Genomic DNA, 22,942 nt, shown 5'->3' with positions numbered 1-22,942 from the left:
TAGATATTAGAATGGCTACTCCAGCTTGTGTCTTGGGTCTGTTTGCTCAGAAAACTTTTTCCACCTCTTTACTCTGAGGTAATGTCTATCATTTTGCTCAGGTGTATTTCTTGTATGCAGCAGTATGATGGTTCCTGTTTTTGCATCGTGTTAGCCTGTGTACTTTTATTAAGGATATAAATCCTTAATAAAATACATTGATATTGAGAGCTATTAATAACCAATAATTATTTTTTCCTGTATTTTTGATGTTGCTGGTTGTAGTTTGTTGACTTTTTTGTTGTTTGTGTGTATGTGTTTCCTTTCTTTTGGTTTTGCTGGTGTGGGTTATTTATTTACTGTGTTTTCTTGGGTATAGTTATCCTCCTTGCATTGTAGTTTTCATTCTAATATCTTCTGTAGGGTTGAATTTGTCAATAGATATTGTTTAAATTTGGTTGTTTTGGATTATCTTGTTATCTCTTTCTCTGGTAATTAAAAGTTTTTCAGGGCATAATATTCTGGACTGACATCGCTGGTCTCTTAGTGTCTTCAATGTATCTGCCCAGGACTTTCTGGTTTTTAGAGTATCTGTTGAGAAGTCAGGTGTAATAGGTCTGCCTTTGTATGATACTAGGCCTTTTTTTCCTTGCTGTTTTTAAATATTCATTCTTTGTTCTGTACATTTAATGTTTTTATTATTGTGTGTCAGGAGTATTTTCAATCTATTTGGTGTTCTTATAAGATTCTTGTATGTTTATAAGCATCTCTTCATTTAGATTGGGAAAGTTTTATTCTATGAATTTCTTGAAAATATTTTCTGGGCATTGGAGCTGGATGTCTTCTCTTTCTTCTATTTCTATTATCCTTAGGTTTGATTTTTTTTCATAATGTCCCAGATTTCTTGGATATTTTGTGTCAGGATTTAACATTATCTTTGACCAATGTGTTGATTTATTTCTTCAACTGTATTTTCCAAGCCTTAGATTCTGTCTTCCAACTCTTGCATTCTGTTGGTGATACTTATGTCTGTAGTTCCTGTTTTGTTTCCTAGGTTTTCTATATTAAGAATTCCCTCAGTTTGTGTGTTCTTTATTATTTCTTTTCATTTTCACATTGGAAACTGTTTTACTCATTTCTGTCACCTGTTTGATTGTATATTATCATATTTCTTTAAGGGATTTATTAATTTTCTCTTTAGAGGCTTCCATTATATTTATAACATTGGATATAGGGTCATTTTCTTGTGCTTCAGTTGTTAGGATATCCAGGACTTGCTGTAGTAGGGTAGCTGGGCTCTGGTGGTACCATATTGTCCTGACTCTTGTTGGCTGTGTTCTTAAGTTTGTCTTTAGCCCTCTGGTTGTCCCTAGTGTTGGTGGGATGTTCCTGATTCCAGCAAGACTTCTCAGAGAGGTAGGCAGAGCCCTGAGGCTGACAACAAAGCTCAGAAAACAGCCAGATTCTTACCTCTGCTGGCTGTGTCCCATGTAGATCTGAGTATTCCTGGGGTCTGAAAAACCTTCTCAAGAAGGGAGGCAGTGCTGTGGTCCTGAAGATGGAGCTCAGGGGACAGAGTGCACCTCACCTCTGTGTCTCAGCCTAGCTGGACCCAACAAGCAGGGAATGGCAAGGAAGCATATAATCTGGATTATTCTTGGGCCCGCCAGGCCTCCTTGGGAAGGCAAGTTATGGAGCTCAGGGGACAGCATGTAGCTTACCTCTGCTGGTAGGCAGGGCAAGGCAACTCTTACAAAGAAAAACATTTAATTTGGGTTGGTTTACAGGTCTAGAGGTTTTGTGCTCAGGGAGCCATGGTGCTAGAAGAGTCCATAGAAGGAGACTGTGTATAACACAGGCTATAGCTTGAGTATATATAAGATCTCAAAGACTATCTCCACAGTGACACACTTCCTCCAATAAGGGCACAAGTACTTCTATAAGGCCCCATCTCCTAATAATGTTACTCCATACTCAATCAGATTTTATGTAAGCCATACCAATTCAAACTACATACCACATTCCACTCCCTGACCCCATATGTTATGTTATGTAGCCATAACATAACACAAAATTCATTTAGTTAAGCTTCAAAAGTCCCCATAGGCTATCACACTCTCAATAATGTTTAAAAGTCCAAAGTTAAGCAACTTTTTTTAGATTCACGTAATCACTTAAGTGTAAATTCTCTCAATATCAAAATCAAAACCAGATGAAATATTTTAACATATAATAGCTATATATATATATATATATATATATATATATATATATATATATATATAACCATTCCAACACATAGGAAAGGGAGCATAATGAGGAAATACTGAACCCAAAGCAACATTGGAAACTGGCTGTGCAAACTCCAAACTCTGCATTGTCATGTCAGATGTAGAAATGTTCTTCACATTTTGAACTTCTTTTAGTTTTGTTGACTGCAACACACTTCTTTCTCTTGGGCTGGATCCACTCCTGTTATTAGCTTTTCTTGATATGTATTCTATGGCTCTGGTATCTCTAACATCTTGGGGTCTTCAAGGCAATCTTAGCTTCAGCTTCATAGCTTCACACAATGGCCCCTCTGAGCCTTCATCCAGGGAATCCCCTGTCATGCACCTGACATTAATGATTTTCACTAGTCATGGATGGAGATTCCATAGCCCTTTTCATACAATGACTTCTTTGGGCCTCTAGGCATCTCTGAGAAACACCTGGCCTCAGTGGCCTTTCTTATTCACAGGAGTTTCCATAATCCCTTTCTTCTATCCTTTATTCTAAAATCAGAACCACATGACAAAGCTGCCATTATCTGCTTTTTGCTGGGGCTGGGAAATGGCCCCCTCGTTCAATTACATTTTCCCCAGCTTTCAGTTTTCAATGGTTGTCTTCATTGCTTAATTTTGGCTGTCTTGGAACTTACTTTGTATATCAGGCTGGCCTTGAACTCAGAGATCAGCCTGCCTCTGTCTCCTGAGTGCTAAGATTTAAGGCAAGTACAACCATTCCTGGACCTAAGCTTTTCTTTAACTCTTTTTTACAAGGTGGAAGCTTAGCTGGGTGGAATCATGCTCTGAGATCACCACTCCCTTAAAGCTGAACCCTTTTGTTAAGGTCAAAGTCAGGTATTACAGGAAATCTCCTGAGCTCTTGCTAAATGACAGACTCCCTTCCTTAGCCGGGTTCCCACCTCTCTGCTTGACCTATGGAAATCTTAATTCCATTTAAGATGTTTAATTGGCTTATCTTCTTTGAACTCAGGATTTAGCTCCAGTCTACTTTCTGGAACTCCTTTAATTCATTTTTAAAATTTTTATTTTATTTCTTTTTTATATTTTTATAATTTTTTCATTTTATATTTTGATTGTAGCCCTCTCCCTCATCTCCTCCAAGTCCCACCCTCCCTCCATCCCTCTTATCCCACTCTCTTAGACCACAGAACAGGGAAGTCCTCCTCCCTTACCATCTGACCCTTGCTTATCAAGTCTCATCAGAATCCTCTTCCTCTGTGGCATGACAAGGCTGCCCATCCAGGGAGAAGTGATTAAAGAACAAGGAACAGAATTCCTGTCAGAAACAGTCCCTGCTCCCTTACTCGGGAACTCAGTTGAAGACTGAGCTGCCTATGGGTAAGACATCTGAGTAGGGGGTCTTTGGTTGGTGCATCAATCTGTGTAGGACCCTTGGGCCCAAATTTTTTTACTTTGTTGGTCTCCTTGTCCAGTTCCTATCCTCTTCATGTCCTTATATCCCCATACTCTTCCATAAGACTCCTTGTGCTCTGCCCAGTTTGGTTGTGAGTTTCAGCATCTGCTTTGATCACCTGCTGGGTGGAGTCCTGCAGAGGATATCAACGGTAGGGTCCTCTTGGTTAAAAATACTCCTCTTCTGCCTCTGACATGAACTGATTGGCCTGCTCTTTAATTACCTTCCCCTGAGGGGGAAGCAACATTACCAGGCCACAGAAGAAGACAATGAGCCACTCTTGATGAGACCTAATTGACTAGGATCAGAAGGAAGGAAAAGAAACCCTCCCCTACCAGTGGACTTGGGAAGGGGAGTGTGTGGAGAAGGGGGAGGAAGGGAGGGATTGGGATGGGAGGAAGGAGGGAACCACAGGGGGGATACAAAATGGATAAAGTGTAATTAATAAAGAATAAATAAAGAAAAATACTCCTCTTGTTTTTAACTTCTTTTTGTCTGTGGATTATAATATGGTTATACTATATTATATAGCTAATATCTGCTTATAAGTTAGTATATACCATGTCTGTCTTTCTGGGTCTGCCTTACCTCACTAAGGATGTTCTTTTCTAGTCCATCCATTTGCCTGCAATTTCATGATTTCCTTGTTTTAAATAGTTGAGTAGTATTCCACTGTATAAATATACCACAATTTCTTTATCTGTTATTCAGTTGAGGGAAATCTAAGTTGTTTCTAGATTCTGGCTATTACAAATAAGGCTGCTACAAACATGGTTGAGAAAAAATCCTTGTTGTGGTGGTTGTACCATATTTCATTCCTGAAAGCACTGGAGGACTGTTCCCCTTTTTCCAAATTCTTGCCTGCAGGTGCTGTCAGTTGAGTTTTGATTTTAGCCATTCTCATGGGTGTAAGATGGAATCTAAAAGTTGTTTTGATTTGCATTTCCTTGATGACTAAAGACACTGACAATTTCTTTTTTTAATAATTAATTTACTTTTTATATTAATTACAGTTTGTTCATTTTGTATCCCAGCTATAGTCCCCTCCCTCATTCTTTCCCAATCCCACCCTCCCTCCCTCATCTCCTCCCATGCCCCTCTCCAAGTCCACTGATAGGGGAGGTCCTCCTCTCCTTTCATCCGACCATTTCTTTAAGTGTACCTATGCTCTTCAGTATTCTTCTGTTGAGAATTCTGTTTAGCTCTGTAGCCCATTTTAAAATTGGATTACTTGGTTTGTTGTTGTTCAGTTCTGAGTTCTTTATTTTGGATATTAGCCCTCTGTCAGATGTAGGATTGGTGAAGATATTTTCCCAGTTTGTAGGTTGTCAGTTTGTTCTGTTGACTGTCTTTTGCTTTATAGAAGCTTTTCATTTCATGAGGTACCATTATTAATTGTTGATCTTAGAGCCTGTGCTGTTGGTGTTCTCTTCAAGAAGCTGTGCAAATGAGTTCAAGACTCTTCCCAACCATCCTACCAAAATCAATCTACAGATTGAATGCAATTCCCATGAAAATGTTAACACAATTCTTTACAGACCTTGAAAGAGCAATTCTCAAATTCATATGGAACCCCACTTCCCCGTATACCTAAACAGTCCTGTACAATACAAAACTTTCTGGAGCTAGCTCCATCCCTGATCTCAAGCTGTACTATAGAGCAACAGTAATAAAACTGCATGGTACTGTAATAGAAACAGATTGGGAGATCAATAGAATGGAATCAAAGACCCAGAGATTAACCCACATCCCTACAGATACTTCATTTTTGACAAAGCCAAAACGTATAATGGAAAAAAGATGGCATCTTCAACAAATGGTGGTGGTCTAACTGGATATCTATATGTAGAAAAATGCAAATAGATCCATATTTATAAACTTGCACAAAATTAAAGTCCACGTGGATCAAAGACCTCTACAGAAAGCCAGACATACTAAATCTGTTAGAAGAAAAAGTAAGGAAGGGCGTTGATTCTCCTTTATTCTTTAACTATACATTTGGAATTTTCCTTCCTCAACTTGCTTTGTTTCATCTCTGTGACAAACTGGAGACCTAAGTCAGGGTAGGCCCCTCGGTTGATATGAGAGGGATTTAAGCAGAGACTCCTAGTAGCAGATGCCATAGAGACTGTGGAGACCACATTCTAACTAGACTAACCTAGTAAAGGGAAGGGAACTCCAACCCACACACCAAAACATCAACTCTAAATTTATCCTGCCTAAAAGATATGCAAGAATAAAGATAGAGCAGATAGAGCAGAAATTAAGGGAATGCCAAACCAGTGCCTAACCCAATCAAAGACCTACCCTATGGAAAAGAATCAACCCCTGACACTATGAATCATACTCTGCTAAGCTTGCAGACAGGAGTCTGACAGAGTTGTCCTCTGAGAGACTAGACCTAGCAGTGCCTCAAAGCAGATGCTGAGACTCAGAGCCAAACATTGGGCGATGCATAGGGAATCTTGTGAAAAAGAGGGAGAAAAGAAAAAAGGACCTGGAGGTGACAGGAGCTTTACAAGAAGACCAAAAGGGCCAAATATCTAGGGCTTAGAGGTACTTGCTGAAACTGAAGCATCAACAAAGGACCATGCATGATCTGGACGGTGGCCGCCTACAAAGATGTAGCAGATGGACAGCTTAGGCTTCGTATGGGTCCTCTAGTAAGGAGAGTGGGGCCTGCATTGGATACAGACTCACTTGCCAGTTTTTTGATCACTCCTTCTGGGGGGACTGCTTGCCCAGCCACAGGGGAAGAGAATATGCTCTGTGCTGACACAACTTGATGAGGTGAGGTGGATGAGCTTTCCTTTTCTGAGGAATGGGCAACTGGGGAAGTAAGGAGGGTGAGACTGGAGAGAAGGAAGGATAGGGCTACAACCAGGATATAAAGTGATAAAAAATAGATAAATTAATAAAAAAAAGTTTTTTATAAAATTGAACCACAGGACAAAGTAATATAGCCTGTTTTGAAATTTCCTTTGCCAATGTAATTAATGTAAATCTCCTCACTTTAGCCTCAGCAGATTCTTTGAACAAGGGCAAAAACAGTCATTATTTTTTTCACCAAAATATCACAAGAACGATCTCTAGGCAACTTTATAAAATGCTTCTCTGTGGAAACCTTTTGACCCAGGCCCCCAAAGTTCCAATTACTCTCAACACCACTGTCTTCCATGCTCTTACTAGTATGGTTCATTAAGGCCTGCTTAAAGCATTGCACTGCTTTCCTAACCCAAAGTCCCAAAACTCACATTCCTCCAAACAAGAATATGGTCAGGCCTATCACCCACATCAATACAGCAGACCCTAGTATCAACTACTGCCTTAGTAAGGCTTTCATTAATTTGAACAGATATCATGAGCAGGGTAACACGTATGAAGGCAAATGTTCAATGTTTGCTGCCTTACAGGTTCAGAGGTTTAGTCCATTATCATCATGGCGGGAAACATCCAGGCTTCTGGAGGAGCCACGAGTTCTACATCCACAGGCAGCAGCAGGAGACTATGCATCACACAGGCATAGCTGCTTGAACATATATGATCTGAAAGCTAGCCTCTACAGTGATCTACTTCCTCCAATATGGCCACACCTCCTGATAGTTCCACTCCCTCTGGGTCAAGTGTTCAAACACATGAGTCTATGTGGACCCTACCTGTGAAAACCATCACATAATTATAAGCTCAAAAAAAAAAGAAAAATGAAATTTAATAAAAATCTTGTATGACTGGATGAATTTTCATCACTCAGAAACATACCAATATAATGAAAAACAAAAAACTTCTCAAATTTAGTAGATGTGATACATTTTAACACATAAATTTCTCTATATTTTATTTCCTTACCACATTCACAATTATCATTAGTAAATATCTTAATACTTTAATATACAATTTGAGAAAATCAGACAAGATAAATCAATCACATAACATCATAATTGTATGTAAAATTTTTGTGTTACAAAGGCATAAAATGTACTAATTTTGAATATATATATTAAACATGAATGATATAAAATACAAAACAATATCTTATTTTAAATGGTACCCAAAGTGTTCATCTGTGCATATTGTTAGTATAACACGAGGGCAGCTAAAGATTCATTGACATTTTAAGCTATCAGTACTGCACTTGGCAGTCATCAGAGGCATTATGAAATAAGTAAACTAGTATATAAAATAATTGGTAGAATTGTTACTGAGAGCATAGAAACATGTGCCAATAGTAAGAAAACTAGTTTTTTTTTTTTTTTTTTTCTGATAAGGTAAGTTATCCATTAGTCCAGATCATCTTTCCCATGTTTATGAGTTGTTCCCACAGAAGCGCTTTTAAGGACACACTACGTAAATATTATTATTATGGATGTATTATTCCTGTGTTCTCTGGGACAAACCCTCATCTGAGATAAGACATAACTACCTAGACGGATGACACTATCAGACACAGGACTATTATGTCATTATTACTTAGCAAAGGTGATATAAGTTGATACGTATATCAGAGTGTCATTAAATTGTTCTTTTTGTATCCACATGCTCAGAATATTATATTACATTATTATTATTATTATTTTAAAATTACTGATGTGATGAAAGTGACATTTTACCGAAGGATTTATTTGCTGTTTCCTGATGGCTGATAATGTTTGACATCATTTTCTTTGTGGTTATTAGTATCTCTTCTCTGAAAAATTAATATTCTGAAAGTTTTTCCATAAAAAATCATTATTTATTTATTTACTTATTTAGAAAAAAATCTCACATTTTAGTGGTCTTTCAGCCTGAGCCACTTAGGTATTTATAGTACAGGCTGATTCAGCAGCTTCTCCTTCTTTTAACTTGGTTACTAATCTCTGTATTTTGTCACTGTAGAAGTAGAGGAGGACAATGCAGCCAATCCTGATGAGACCTGATAAGCTAGGGTCAGATGGAAGGGGTGGAAGACCTCCCGATCAGTGGACTTAGAGAGGGGCATGGGAGGAGATAAGGGAGGAAGGAAGGGATTGGGAGAGAATGAAGGAGGGGGCTACAACTGGGATGCAAAGTGAAAAAACTCTAATTAATATAAAAATATTTGTTTAAAAAGAGTCATTTATCATTATTATTATTTACTATATAAGTCTATATTCAAGTACTTCACTTTGAAGTCTTTCCTGATGCTTAATTAAGTTTTTGTTTTTTTAATATTTTGGTAGTAACAAATGAATCACAGTCTAATTTTTCAGATATTAAACTTCATCTAGAATCATATTGTTTTGGTATTCAGCATCAGACCTAAAGCTTCATCAGTGGGCTGTGAGATGGCTCAGTGAATAAGAGCACTCACACTATAAACATGAGGACCTGACTTTGGATCCCCCACGCTTGTGTAAAAGGACAATGATTTGGGACCTCACTGGTGGACGGTTTATCCATTGACTGCTGTCATAGCTTCTTTTCTTGTATTCTGACCAAAGGCTATTTTTTTTTTCAGTTACATTTTATTAATTCTGTATCCCAGCCGTGTCCCGATCCCTCATTCCCTCCCAGTCCCTCCCTCCCTCCCTCCCTCATCTCCACCGTGCCCCTTTCCAAGTCCACTGATGGGGGGGACCTCCTCCCCATTCATCTGATCCTGTTTTATCAGGTGTCTTCAGGACTGGCTGCAAAGCCCTCCTCTGTGGCCTAACAGGACTGCTCTTCCCTTCGGGGGTGGGGAGACCAAAGAGCCAGTCATCAAGTTCCTGTTAGAAATAGTCCCTGTTCCCCTCACTTTGGGAAACCAATTGGTTACTGAGCTACCACAGGCTACATCTGAGTGGAGGTTCTAGGTTATATCCATACATGGTCCTTGGTTGAATGTCAGTCTCAGAAAAGACCCTGTGCCCAGATATATTTGGTCCTTGTGGAGCTCCTATCCTTTCCCCATCAGACTAACTCCCCTTCTTTCTTATGATTCCCTGTACTCTGCCAAAGGTTTGGTCATGAGTCTTTGCTTTGAAAACACTGCTAGTTAGAGTCTTTCAGATGCGCTCAGTAGACTCCTGTCATACGTTCAATGCACATCCCATCTGTCTTTCTAAATGAGGATTGATCATCTTACCCCATGTCCGCTCAATTGATTATCTTTTTTAGGTGTATAGATTTCATTATGTTTATCATATCTTATAGGTCTATACCAAAGGCTATTTTTAATTCATTGTATTCCTCACTCACTCGCTATGCCCTTCGGGTCCTGGTGAGGGACAGTATTAACTTCCACTCTGTACTCCTAATATTCATGCATCACTTTCCCATTTTATAACATCTTCTGAATTAGTTTTTTACTTTCTGAAATTAATAAAGGACTAGAAAAAAGTAGCAGAGGAATTTGCAGTGTTTACATGTTGTTATTTTTCCCAGTGCAAAATACTGGAAAAATTAAATATCTGGGTGCTGAATCTGAAACTATTGCAATTTTGCATTCTACTTTAGGATTCAAAAGCATTAATGCAGCAGTGTAGTGGCAGAGTGGAAACTTAGCTTGTACAAGACTCTGAGTTGAAAAAACACTGTAAAGTGATCACCTAGAAATATTAATCAAATTAAACAAGAACACATCATTTGTACATTTGATAGAGTCCCCATTGCAAAAAAAAAAAAAAAAAATCTTACGCTAATACACACCAAGAATTTAGAATCTACTAAAAAATGTAAGCAAAGATATATTTGTTTTTCAGAGATTATTTTTGTGTGTACAGCAATACAACAATGGACTATAGTGTCATACAAAACTATTCTTTTAGAAATTACATATTAGCAGCAAGTGGAATTAAGTCAAATGCCTTGATTTTCTTTTTTGCACTTTTTAAATTTTTATTTATATTTTTATAAATTACAGTTTATTCACTTTATATCTCCACTGTAGCTCCTTCCCTCATCCCCTCCCAACCTCACCCTCCTTCCCTTATCTCCACCCATGCCCCTCCCCAAGTTCACTGATAGGGAAGGTCCTCCTTCCCTTCCCTCTGATCCTAGCCTATCAGGGTTTCATCAGGACTGGCTGCATTGTTTTCCTCTGTGGCTTCTTAAGGCTGCCACTCCATCAGGGGGAGGTGATCAAGGAGTCAGCCACCCAGTCCATGTCCCATTACTAAGAAATTCACTTGGAGACTCAGCTGCCAATGTAGCTGGGCAACATCTGTGCAGGGATTATAGGGGTAGCAAAGTGGCTGGATACAAAATTAACTCATAAAAAATCAGTAGCCCTCCTTTATATGAGACAAAAGGGTTGAGAGAGAAAATAAGGAAACAACACCCTTCACAATAACCGCTAATATCATAAAGTACCTTGATGTGACTCAAACCAAGCATGTTAAAGACCTGTTTGAAAAACAAAACAAAACAAAAAACACAGAAAGAAATTGGAGAAGATATCAGAAGATGGAAAGAGCTCCCATGCTCGTGGATCGGTAGGGTTAACATAGTGAAAATGGCCATCCTGCCAAAAGCAATCTACAGATTCAATGCAATTCCCATCAAAATACCAACACAATTCTTTACAGACCTCGAAAGAAAAATTCTCAATTTCACATGGAAAAACAAACAAAAAAACAAAACCCAGAATTGCTAAAATAATCCTGTAAAACAACAGGTCATCTAGGGGTATCTCCATCCCTGATCTCAAGCTCTACTGCAAAGCTATAGTAATTAAAACTGCATGGTACTGGCATAGAAACAGAATGGTGGATCAATGGAATCAAATAGAAGACCCTGAAATAAATCCACGTACCTACTGAGATTTAATTTTTGACAAAGAAACCAAAACCATACAATGGAAAAAAGACAGCATCTTCAACAAATGGTGCTGGTCTAACTGGATGTCTACATGTAGGAAAAATGCAAATAGATCCATATTTATCTCGCTGCACAAAACTAAAGTCCAAGTGGATCAAAGACCTCAATATAAAACCAGACACACTAAACCTCTTAGAAGAAAAAGTGGGGAAGAGCCTTGACCTTATGGGCACAGGAGACAACTTCCTGAACAGAACACCAACAGAACAGTTCCTAAGATCAACAATCAATAAATGGGACTCATGAAACTGAAAAACTTCTGTGAAGCAAAGGACACGGTCATTAGAACAAAATGACAGCGTACAGACTGGGAAAGGATCTCTACCAACCATATATCTGACAGAGGATATTCTAATATCCAGAATACATGAAGAACTTAATTTTCTTTGAAGGTCAAAAACACTGGATTTGGTTATCTATTAGTGAGTCTCATATCAAAATAGTTCTTACAGAACTCTTTTATATGCATCAATATATGTCAATATGCATCAATATGTCAGTTAAATCCATAATATATTGTGTTGACAATATACAAAATACAAAAATTATGACAATCATGCTTTAAAAACAAGCAAAGAACAATTACTCTTCAGTTCTCGCTGTGTTTAATGTTTTAGGCACAAGCTGCTTATTCAATCAGATTTGAAAGACAAAAATGGAGTCTATATAATTATTTTTTTCTGTACTCAAGGCAGAAAAATTGGAGATTTTAATGAGAAAATACAATGCCTATGTTTTAATTGTTCATACTCCACATTTTATTTAAGTTTCTGAGAATATAATTTATTAATGATAAACCAGGAGAGAACACATCAGATTTTGCATAGGAAACATTTTTAAATTTTGTGAGTGTCAAACCCAGCAAGAGGATATTTTTTCATACTGTGTTCAGCCTTCTGCCATTGTAGCACAGCTCTGTATAAGAACAGCAGCCCTTGCAGCGCTTGTTTGCTTTATGGAATTAACCACATCTTCCTCTGCTCAATTTCACTCTGTGGTTCCCATAACCCAGTCTGCAGATATGGTTCTGGCCTGAGGAGCATTATTCATCGGCATCCACACCTGCTAGTACAGGGTCTGCATCATCATTGCTTAGATCTGCTCCAGCTGAAAGACTGCCAGTATTATTGAGGATCATTTCAGAAACATCTTAAATCATGCCCAGTTCTACCCCTTTGCATGAGAAATTACTTCTACGGAATCAAAGAAGGTGAGCACATGTAAAATATCCATTTATCACAGGAAGGGAACAGGCTATATACCTAAACTGTGTCTGTACATAACTATTAATGCTCAAGACATGATAGCTTCCCAAATGGCTTCTAGGAAACACCATTGTTTACGTTTTCCACCATTCTTGACTAAGCACAAAAATGAATTTAATAAATCTATGATTTGACTCACATGAATCTTGGCTCTCATCATCCTGAAATTAAAGGCTAGACTTTCCATCCAAAACTTTCCCAGATATGGCTGTTCTGGTGTCACCCTTGTATGTGAACTATTGTGTAAGGGACAAGATAAGAGGGAACAAGGGATCCTTTAACTTAAAGAACTATTCTGTCTGTCCTCTGACTCTTGCATCTCCACTTGGTGCACACAATGAAAATGGCATTTACTCAGTAGCTTCAGTCATGTAATGCAGGGGATTTCAAGAAAATGAAAGAAAGTTTCCAATACCTGGAGCTTTGATTTGACTCTTGAGATTTGGGAAAACTGAGTGTATTGTGGGTTTCTGGTCAAGAAGAAAGCAAGTCATATTTTATTTTTAATGATATTGATATATCTCTTGTGGGGATAAAGTAGTGGCTTGTGCTACTCTAAAATCAATTTGACCAAAAACAAAACAAAGCAAAAAGCAAACAAACAAAACAAAAACAAAACAAAAAAACCTTATGACAAAAAACAATTCTCAGAGAAGAGGGAGTTACTGAAAAGTGGTCTATGCAGAGAGGTGGGAAAGCCAGGGGAAGGAAAGGAGAGGATATTGGTCATAAGGACAATGGGCTCTTAAGACTGGGCAAGTCCAAGAAAAGGGAGGCATAGACCATTAAAAAGTGGGCATTTACAATGTGGATCTTTAATGCTGCCTCAGACTATGTGACTTCATAAGTTGGAACAATATCTGTGTGGCTATGGCTTCATACATGCGCAGTAAAGACTGAACTTGTAGTGTGGAGAAGGCTGACTTCATGCTCTGCTCTGCTATTGAGCTGTATCCTAGTCCTTAAAATTTTAATATTCTAGAAACATGGGTACCAATAGTTGACATATTTTTTTTAATTTTTTTTAATTTTTTTATCAGTTACATTTTATTAACTCTGTATCCCAGCCGTGTCCCGATCCCTCATTCCCTCCCAGTCCCTCCCTCCCTCCCTCATCTCCACCGTGCCCCTTTCCAAGTCCACTGATGGGGGGACCTCCTCCCCATTCATCTGATCCTGTTTGTTGACATATTATGCTAGCCTCTGTTATAGGCTTTATTCAACAGGACAAAACAAATCATGTGCAGGCATTCAGAGTAACTCTTATGAAACCACTATATATAGTGCCCACATACGGTAAAGTAAGTTTTGGTATGTAAAAGACTCTCCTTTTCCCCTTCATGTATTCATTGCTATGTATATTTTTGGAAAATTTGTTTCAGTTATATGCATTTGCATGTTGGTGAAAGGAGACTGGGTACATGAATGTAGCACCCATGGAGCCAGGAGATGGTTTAGCATCCCCTGGTATGTGACTTATAGGCAGTTATGAGCTGCCTGACTTGGGTGCTGGTTACCAACTCAAATAAGGACATTGTACAGTCTTAATTGCTGAGATGTCTCTACAGCTCCTTCTTATTGCATGTCCACGAGTACCTGATCCTATCCCAGATCGATTGCTCAGTGTTAAATATGCTAAATGTATGTTTTCATGCAACTCTAATTTCAGCATGTTCAAAAGTTGCATATTACTAAAAATATTAGATATTAAATCTTTATTATATAAAATATTTTAAATTAAAGTTTTATTGTTAACATAGTGGAAAAAGTAGAGCAGATAATAAAGCAAACTATACAGGAGAGAGTATCAACACACAACATAAAAAATAAACTAACACAATGAAGAAGACATTGAGCTTGGCTGGTATGACTAACCAATTACCTAAAGCTAATTTTAAAGAGTAGGAAGTTCAGAATGTTGATGGCATTGCTGGCACTTAGCTGCTACTGGATACTTAACAAATCTGTTCCTTGCTACTTAAGAGAATTACGAGTTTTCAGAAAGTAGCAATAATAGAAAGGAAGGGAAGGTAAAATTTCAAGCAGTACAGCGATGAACTCACATAGTGTAATTGCTTGGTTTAAATTTACGATTATATCACAAATTTCTACTAAATGTATAATTTATTAATAGCAAACATGAACCGCTTTTAACGCAATCAATATATTTTCAAGGTTCTATTGGCTTTTATTTTGTGTGTATGAGTATTTGTCCTGCATATATGTCTATGCACTTCATGGGAACAGTGGCTGTGAAGGACAGTAGAGGACCCTGGATCATCTGGGACTGGACTTAGAGACAGTTATTTGTTACCACATGGGTGCTAGGAATAGAACTAAAGTCCTTACAAAGGTTAAGCCAGTGGCTTAAGCACTGAGCCATCACTGTAGCTCATCAAGTGAAACTGTCCTAAACCAGACAGTGCATTAAGGCTATAATTATTTCACTCTTTGAAATAAGGTTTAACCAGCAAGTTTACATGGAGTTAAAAAGTGACCAAATATTTAAAATGAGTCAAACTGAATGCGCTTTGTTCAGTTCAGGTCTGTTAAATATCAAGAGTGTACGTGCCAACTTTGCATAAGATCAGCATTTAAATTGGTCAGCTATCTCATGCTGATAAATAACAGAGAGCCAGAGACTGCCTTTTAAAACTAAATGATCCCAAGAAGGCAAAAGTTGAGCACTCCTGAATCATATCCATGAGCACACACATCTGTTTCAGTCTGTTTCCCTGTTTAGTCTTTTATGTTAAAACTTTTGCAAATACCAAATCCATCCTCATAAATGATTTCTTTGATTAATGTACACATTATTGGGATAAAAAATGTATGGGACAATAGAAGAGAGTTATTTTAAGTGGCAACCACAAATGCCTTTACTTCTTGTCTTTTTATAGTGGATAATCGGGTTAGGAACAAAGACTGTTAGGTAAGGAGCTTAATAATCACCAACCTTCTCAAAGGAAAGGACAAAACAACCACTGTAGAATTTTGATCTGTCAGCAATATCTCTTCCAGTTCATTCATCACAAGGCCGCTAGATTTAACAAGAACCTACTTCAAAGACCACGGGAAACCCACCTCTTCAACAAAAGTCCTCTTTGAGCCTTTGTGGAGTGATTGCTTTTTTCACTCTTGATTCCAGAGGTGAATTTCAGGCTTGCTAATACTATAATCTTGAACATTAGATGCTGAAAATCTAAAAAGAATTATTGCTGACTTTCTTAAATTGCAAAGTTATTGTGATTCCACTAATATTCATAGCATTGATTTTTGTTTATATTAAAAAACCTAATTCAGGAAATATGATTCACAGTTTTGCTTATGTCACAGTGAAAAGTATATTTAGAATAACAGAAAAATAAAAGGTGATGTCCAGGCATGGTAAGATGTTTCTTGCTGACAAAACTGATAACTTGATACCTACAGCTTAAGTAGTAGAAAGGAAGAATCAACTCTAGCAAGTTGTCCTCTGACCTCCACATATGTGTCAATGCACGGACACCACCTACAAAAAGATAATAGAAGATATATCCTTTCTAGGTCAGATAGAGCACTGGAGAGATGGCTCAAGGTTCAGAACACTTAAGCCCTTGTAGAGAACTCAGTTCTATTTGGTTACTAGCATCAATGTCAGCTTTGACTCCAGGGCAATCCAGGTTCTCTTCTTGTCTCCAAAGACTCCTGCCTACACGTGGTGTACATATACTCACATAGGCCAAACATCATCCATCATCCATCCATCCATCCATCCATCCATCCACCCATCCATCCATCCATCCATAAACAATCTTTTTAAAACTTCAGAAAAAAAATTTGAAAATAAACATTTTTCAAAGTAGGGGTTATGGCAATTGCCAGATTTCGCAGAGTTCTCTTTCATCCATATGTTAAAAATACAAAGATAGCAAAGACTGCAAGAAAGCATTTATTATTGCTTGCATCTTCTTTTGGGGATGTCTTGATGTAAGGAATAAACTTTTGTTTATCCCTTTCTCTGGGTTGCTTTGTGCATACTCAGGGACACTGTTTGATCTAAACACTTCTTTCGGTATTTATAATTAAAATGACTACTAATTTTGCACATGCTAGGCTGATTTTCATCACATGAAATTGAAGTAATGAGTCATTCTGTTGCCACAATGGACAGCCTCAGGCCACTCTGTAGGAACACGGGCTCAGGGGCAGCAGCTTGGTTCAGGTCACTCCTTTCCTGGAACCTTGACTTTGACCCTTGGGCTTCAGGTTCTCTGCTGCTTCCCACAGGACTGGTTGGCCCATTCACTTGGACACAAGCACGTCATGTGTCTCTTTGTATTGTCAGTCATGTAAGCTGACTCAAAGTTTCTGGAAGCTCCTTTCAAATCTTCTATCAGAAGCATTAAAAACAAGGAACATTGTTATGACTCAAAATTTAGAAATTTCTTGTTTGTAACATTTAAAAAAGATGAAAACAGATGTACATAGCACGCTATTTTTTTTAGTCTAAAATAATGTGGTCTTTGATGTTCGTATGTATGTAGAGGTTACATAAAGTTTCTTTGTAGCCACATAGGGCTTGCTGTGGCACAGAGTCTGAGAAAGAAAACCGAAAGGATTTGTTCATTTTTGCATGTGATAATGATTATCAGAGTCATAGCCATCAGAAGTGAGTACCAACCAACTGCAGGCAAATAAAGCTTTGCAAGCCCCAGTGAGCACAGATTGCTTAACACAAAGGCAGAGTGCTATGCTCTGACACATTGAGTGAGAAATAAAAATAATCATGAGATTGTTCTCCGAAACTCTGGAAGTGAGAAATCTCTGCATCACCCTTCCTTTTTTAATTTTTTAATTACAATTTATTCACATTGTATCCCAGCTGTAGCCCCCTCCCTCATCCCTTTCTAATCCCACCCTCTTTCCCTCATCTCCTCACATGCCCCTCTGTCAGTCCTCTGATAGAGGAGGTCCTTCTCCCCTTCCATCTGACCCTAGCCTACCAGGTCTCATCAGGATGGTTGCATTGTCTTCCTCTGTGGCCTGGTAAGGTTGCTTCCCCCTCAGGGAGAAGTGATCAAAGAATAGACTACTGAGCTCATGTCAGAGACAGCCCCTGTTCCCCTTACTAAGGTACATACTTGGACATTGAGCTGCCATGGGCTATGCCTGTGCAGGGATTCTAGGTTATCTCCATGAATGATTCTTGTTTGGAGTATCACCCACAGAAAAGACCCCTGAGCCCAGATTTTTTGGTTCTGTTGCTCTCCTTGTGGAGCTACTGTCTCCTCCAGCTCTTTCTGTCACCCCCTTATTTCCCTGTACTCCACCAAAAGTTTGGCTGAGTCTCAGCATCTGCTTCAATAGCTTCTTGGTAGAGTCTATCAGAGGCCCTCTGTGGTAGGCTCCTGTCCTGTTCCCTGTTTTTTCCTCTTCCAATGAGATGATGTCTATCCTGTACGCATTTCTGAATGAGGACTGAGTATCTTACTGAGAGACTAAGTACTCAAATAACATGTGTTTGCTGGCAAGCCACAGGATCATTTCCCACTCCAGCCACTAGATGTCAGGCAGAGATCATAAAGTAAACTGTCTTGGGTGCCTATTAAATCAGTTACTGCCAGTTTTGTAACTTCAACATTTAAGGTAGTCTGCGGACATATCTGATTGGTATGAAAAGTGCAGACCAGTAATGGCAAAAAAAAAAAGAGGAAAGAAAAAACACAAACAAACAAAAAAATCCAACATATACATACTAAAATGATGCAGCCTAAATGTTACAAAATGCTATCTTATGAACCTGAAATGTTAATACAGATTCAGCAGTTTAAAAAACTCTGAAAGTTTTTCAAAACAGTAATAATGGATTGTTATATGATAAAACCTGGAATTCACACAACTGGAAAGAAGGTGTCCTAGATATATTTTTATGGATATGGATTCAGGAGGTATTTGGTTGAAATATTACCTTGGCCATGTGCTAAGTGAGTAAATCTGGTAAAATACTTAAGTTTTGTGACTAAAATGAGAACACCTAAAATGCAGTGGTTGTGAACATTCAGTGAAACACTGAACATAGACCATTTGGAAGAGTACTTGACATATTGTGGGTGTTAGTCAATCATGCTGTGCTTCAATTATGCTTCCATCTAACTCAAATATGGTAAAACATGAATATGGAACTAGTGTAGGAAACAGCCTCGGTATGGAATATGAAGGAAGGTTCATACACAAAATCAGAGGTGATGTTAATCCTAGTTCATCAGGAAGACAGAAAATGAGACTCTGAACCATGAGATCTTTGAACCTGTCTTAAAAGGAAGAAGGAAGTCTGACTCACTTGGTACGTGATGAGATGTACTTTAAGATGTGCTGGGGAGCCAGGTTCTTTTAGCAGTATAGAGTATGCTGCTTCAAACTTTTGCTTTTTAATATTAACTTTTAAGTAGCTTGCCAAGGGTCAGGTTTCCTTATGGCTTTTTCATGTGTTCAAAGTTTTGTAGGCATAGGTTATTAAATACAAAGTCCAGTGGCAGGAGTAAGTGGTATCCTTATAGGTTTAAGACAATATAGGAAATCTTCACTGCTGTTGGCTGCCCACCAGAAATATATACTAGTACCTACTGCTGAAGGCACCACATGGATTTAATATTGAGAACACTAGCTGGATCTGAGCTGGGATTTTCCTCCTTGCTGTGTAGCCCTCATACTACCAAAGGATGCTGTAAAGACTGCTGGGGGAATTGCCATCAGTACACTTACCCAAGATGTGTGAAAAACAAACAAGAACAAACAAACAAACAAAAAACCCCACCACAAACAACAGCGACACAAATGTCACTGTGAGGTAGGTCTTCAGGTGCCATATCTGAAAAGTTTGTTATGTAGGTAACTGACATCTTTATGATAAGATCTGAGGCCTGCTCCACAGCAGGGAAGTCATGCCTGGTATTGGAAACTTGATCAACATCTTCGGGTGGGGAGTTGGCAAGTCTACAGTAAAATCAAAACAAAACAAATTTTCCTGTTGTTGTGTTGCTAAATGGCCATGATCTTCCCGTCAATAGGCCTTCTAAATAATTATGTTCATTCCCATGCATCAGTGCTGCCATCAGCATTGGACAAAAATGCTTATATTTGTAGGGGGTAGTGGTTAACTGCAGAGACCCGTAACTGGCCAAAGTGCTGACAATAAGTGAATGTTAAGGGATTACTCACATTTGGGACATCTATATGCACTCCGAGGTCCATAGAACTTTGTGTAAGAGAATGAAGGAAGACTGTTAAGAGGTACAAGTGGGGTTGATACTGTGTCTTCTAGGCACAACAATTTAGTGTTAACGTGATCAAACTATATTACATACATTTGTGGAAGTTACAATGGAATTTGTTAGTATGGAATTATTAATAAATAATAAATGTTAATAAAATACAGAGAAAGAAGGAAAAATCTATTAATATTATATTGTTACTAGACACAGTATTAAATCAACTCTTAATGACCTATCATTATAACAATAGATTAAGGTATTTTTCTTTTTCAAATTTTTATTAATTATTTATTACAATTTATAATTGTAAATATATAATTGTCAGCTGACCTCCTCCCTTATTTCCTTCCAATCCTTCCTTCTCTCCCCTCCTCTTTCTCTTCTCTCCTCCTATGCCTCTCCCTCAGTCCACTGATAGGGGAAGAACTTCTCCCCTTCTATCTGACCATAGCCTATGACATCTCATCAGGACTGACTTCCTCTGTGGCCTGGTGGGAGCCTGCTTGGAGACTGAGTCTATGGGCTACATCTAAGCAGGGGTTTTAGGTCCTCCTCATGCATGGTGGTTAAGGCATTTTTCAATCCACAATAAATAAATTGCTGAGTGTAGTAGATGATGATTAACAAAGAGATCCACAATTGGTCAAGAAGCAGAAGATAAGTGATTGCAGAATGTCCATATGGACATATGGAACATATATACATTTCCTCCTCCAAAAGTTCAGGCCAACAGAGGAGCTATGGTGAATTCTTAGCTTTTCTGTATGACTAAAATTGGCCAATAAATTGAACACTTTCCATGGAAGGCAACACATCCAAGAATGTTTAGGTAGTACAAATTGACCTTCATGATGAACAAAAGGGATGCAAAATGAGGTGTAAATTAAAGGGTATAGATTTTGGAAGAGTTCCAGGAAAGAGGGTGATCATGATCAAAATACATTGTAGGAAGTACTCAAAGTAAGTTAAAAAATGTGTAGAAAGTGCATGGTGAATTATAAAGCCTCAGTCCTATTAGACATATAATATAGGATACACCTACTAAAATCTGTACACCTAAAGAAACTAATCAAGGAGGAGGTCTCTGGCTAAATGCTCAAACCTCGTACAGCAAGGCAAAGAGGATGAATATCAGAAGAAAGAAAAAAAAACAGGGAACAGTACAGGAGCCTACCACAGAGGGCCTCTGAAAGTCTCTACCCTGCAGGATATCAAAGCAGATGCTGAGTCTTATGGTCAACCTTTGGGCAGAGTGCGGGGAATTTCATGAAAGAAGTAAGAAATAATAAGACCTGGAGAGGACAGGAGCTCCACAAGGAGAGCAACAGAATATCTGGACACAGGGGTCTTTTCTGAGACTGATACTCCAACCAAGGTTCATTGATGGAGATAAACTAGAACCTCTGCACAGATGTTGCTAATGGCAGTTCGGTGTCTAAGTGGGTTTCACAGTAATGGGAACAGGGACTGTCTTTGACATGAACTGATTGGCCTGCTCTTTGATCACCTCCCCTTGAGGGAGAAGTAACTTTACCAGACCACAGAGGAAGACAATGCAGCCATTCCTTATGAGACTTGATAGACTAGGATCAGAAGGAAAGAGAGGAAGATCTCCCCTATCAGTGGACTTGGGGAGGGGCATGGGTGGAGAAGAGGGAGAGGTGGTGGAATTAGGAGGGAGGGAGGGAGGGGACCATGGGGGGGATACAAAGTGAATAAAGTGTAAGTAATAAAACTTAAAATAAAAAATGGAGAGAAAAAAAATGGAAAGAAAAAAAAAGAAAAAAAAAAAAAAAACTAGATCCATTACTATTTTTTACTTGTCTGTGAAATGCTACTCAAACAACATGATATCTTTTCACCCTACCGGTAGAGCAGCTATAAAAACTTTACAAGGAGTAGAATTTTTAAAATTTTTCAGTAATTATTTTAAAATTTATGAATGTCAAGAATCACATAGTTTGTTATGTCATTAGACATGCTCTTGCCTGTTATCTGTGACATCACAGGTAAATGAAAACCTAGCATGCTGTTATTGTACATTGTGTATTATATGCTGCCTCAGTTTTTTATGCTTAGTCATTTTTTAGAAACAAATGTTAACTTGTTTTTTTTTTATTTTTATTGTTAGTTACATTTTATTAACTCTGTATCCCAGCTGTATCCTGCTCCCTCATTCCCTCCCGATCCCACCTTCCCTCCCTCATCTCCTCCCTGATCCTTTCCAAGTCCACTGATTGGGGAGGACCTCCTCCCCTTTCATCTGACCCTGTTTTATAATTTTTAATGTCCTTACTATCTAATTAAAATCTTTCTTGAATAAAAAAAATAAAAATAAAAAATAAAACCTCAATCCTACAAAGAACTACATAGGACTAAGAAGTGCTGAGAATGGAAAATACACACATGCACACACAAACACATACATGTACACACACACATTTCACATAAGTTTTTGGAGAATAAAATACTAAAGAACTTGACACCTTTATATAACCTTTGCTTACATCAACTTTCTTTTTTTTTTTGAAAATTGTTTAATGAATAAATATTTTTTTTTCAATGCAGTTTATTCAGGAACATTGAACAATCCTCGGACCCCGGGGAAAGCCAGCCCACAGCTTAAATAGCCTCTGGGTAGCCAACCCAGGCGTGCTACGTGGGCAATGCAGATAGGTCCACATACACGGAAGCAAGCCAGATCCTCAGCCTTAGCCAAATGTGGCATTGTTCCTGACAGAGAGCACTCACCATCGGGAAGGTGGAAGGCAGAAACCAGCTCCATCTTTAAGGCATAGCATTCCGCAGCTCTCTACAGTTCCCCCTTTTTGTTTTAGGCGCATCAGGCAAGAGTAGAGGTCTGATCTCTGATATTAGAAATAAATTGGGACTTTGTACAGATGTTCATTTAGGTGTCATCCACCCAAA

This window comes from Meriones unguiculatus, chromosome 17 (assembly GCF_030254825.1).
Source record: "Meriones unguiculatus strain TT.TT164.6M chromosome 17, Bangor_MerUng_6.1, whole genome shotgun sequence".
Taxonomy (NCBI): domain Eukaryota; kingdom Metazoa; phylum Chordata; class Mammalia; order Rodentia; family Muridae; genus Meriones; species Meriones unguiculatus.
This window is presented reverse-complemented; position numbering follows the sequence as displayed.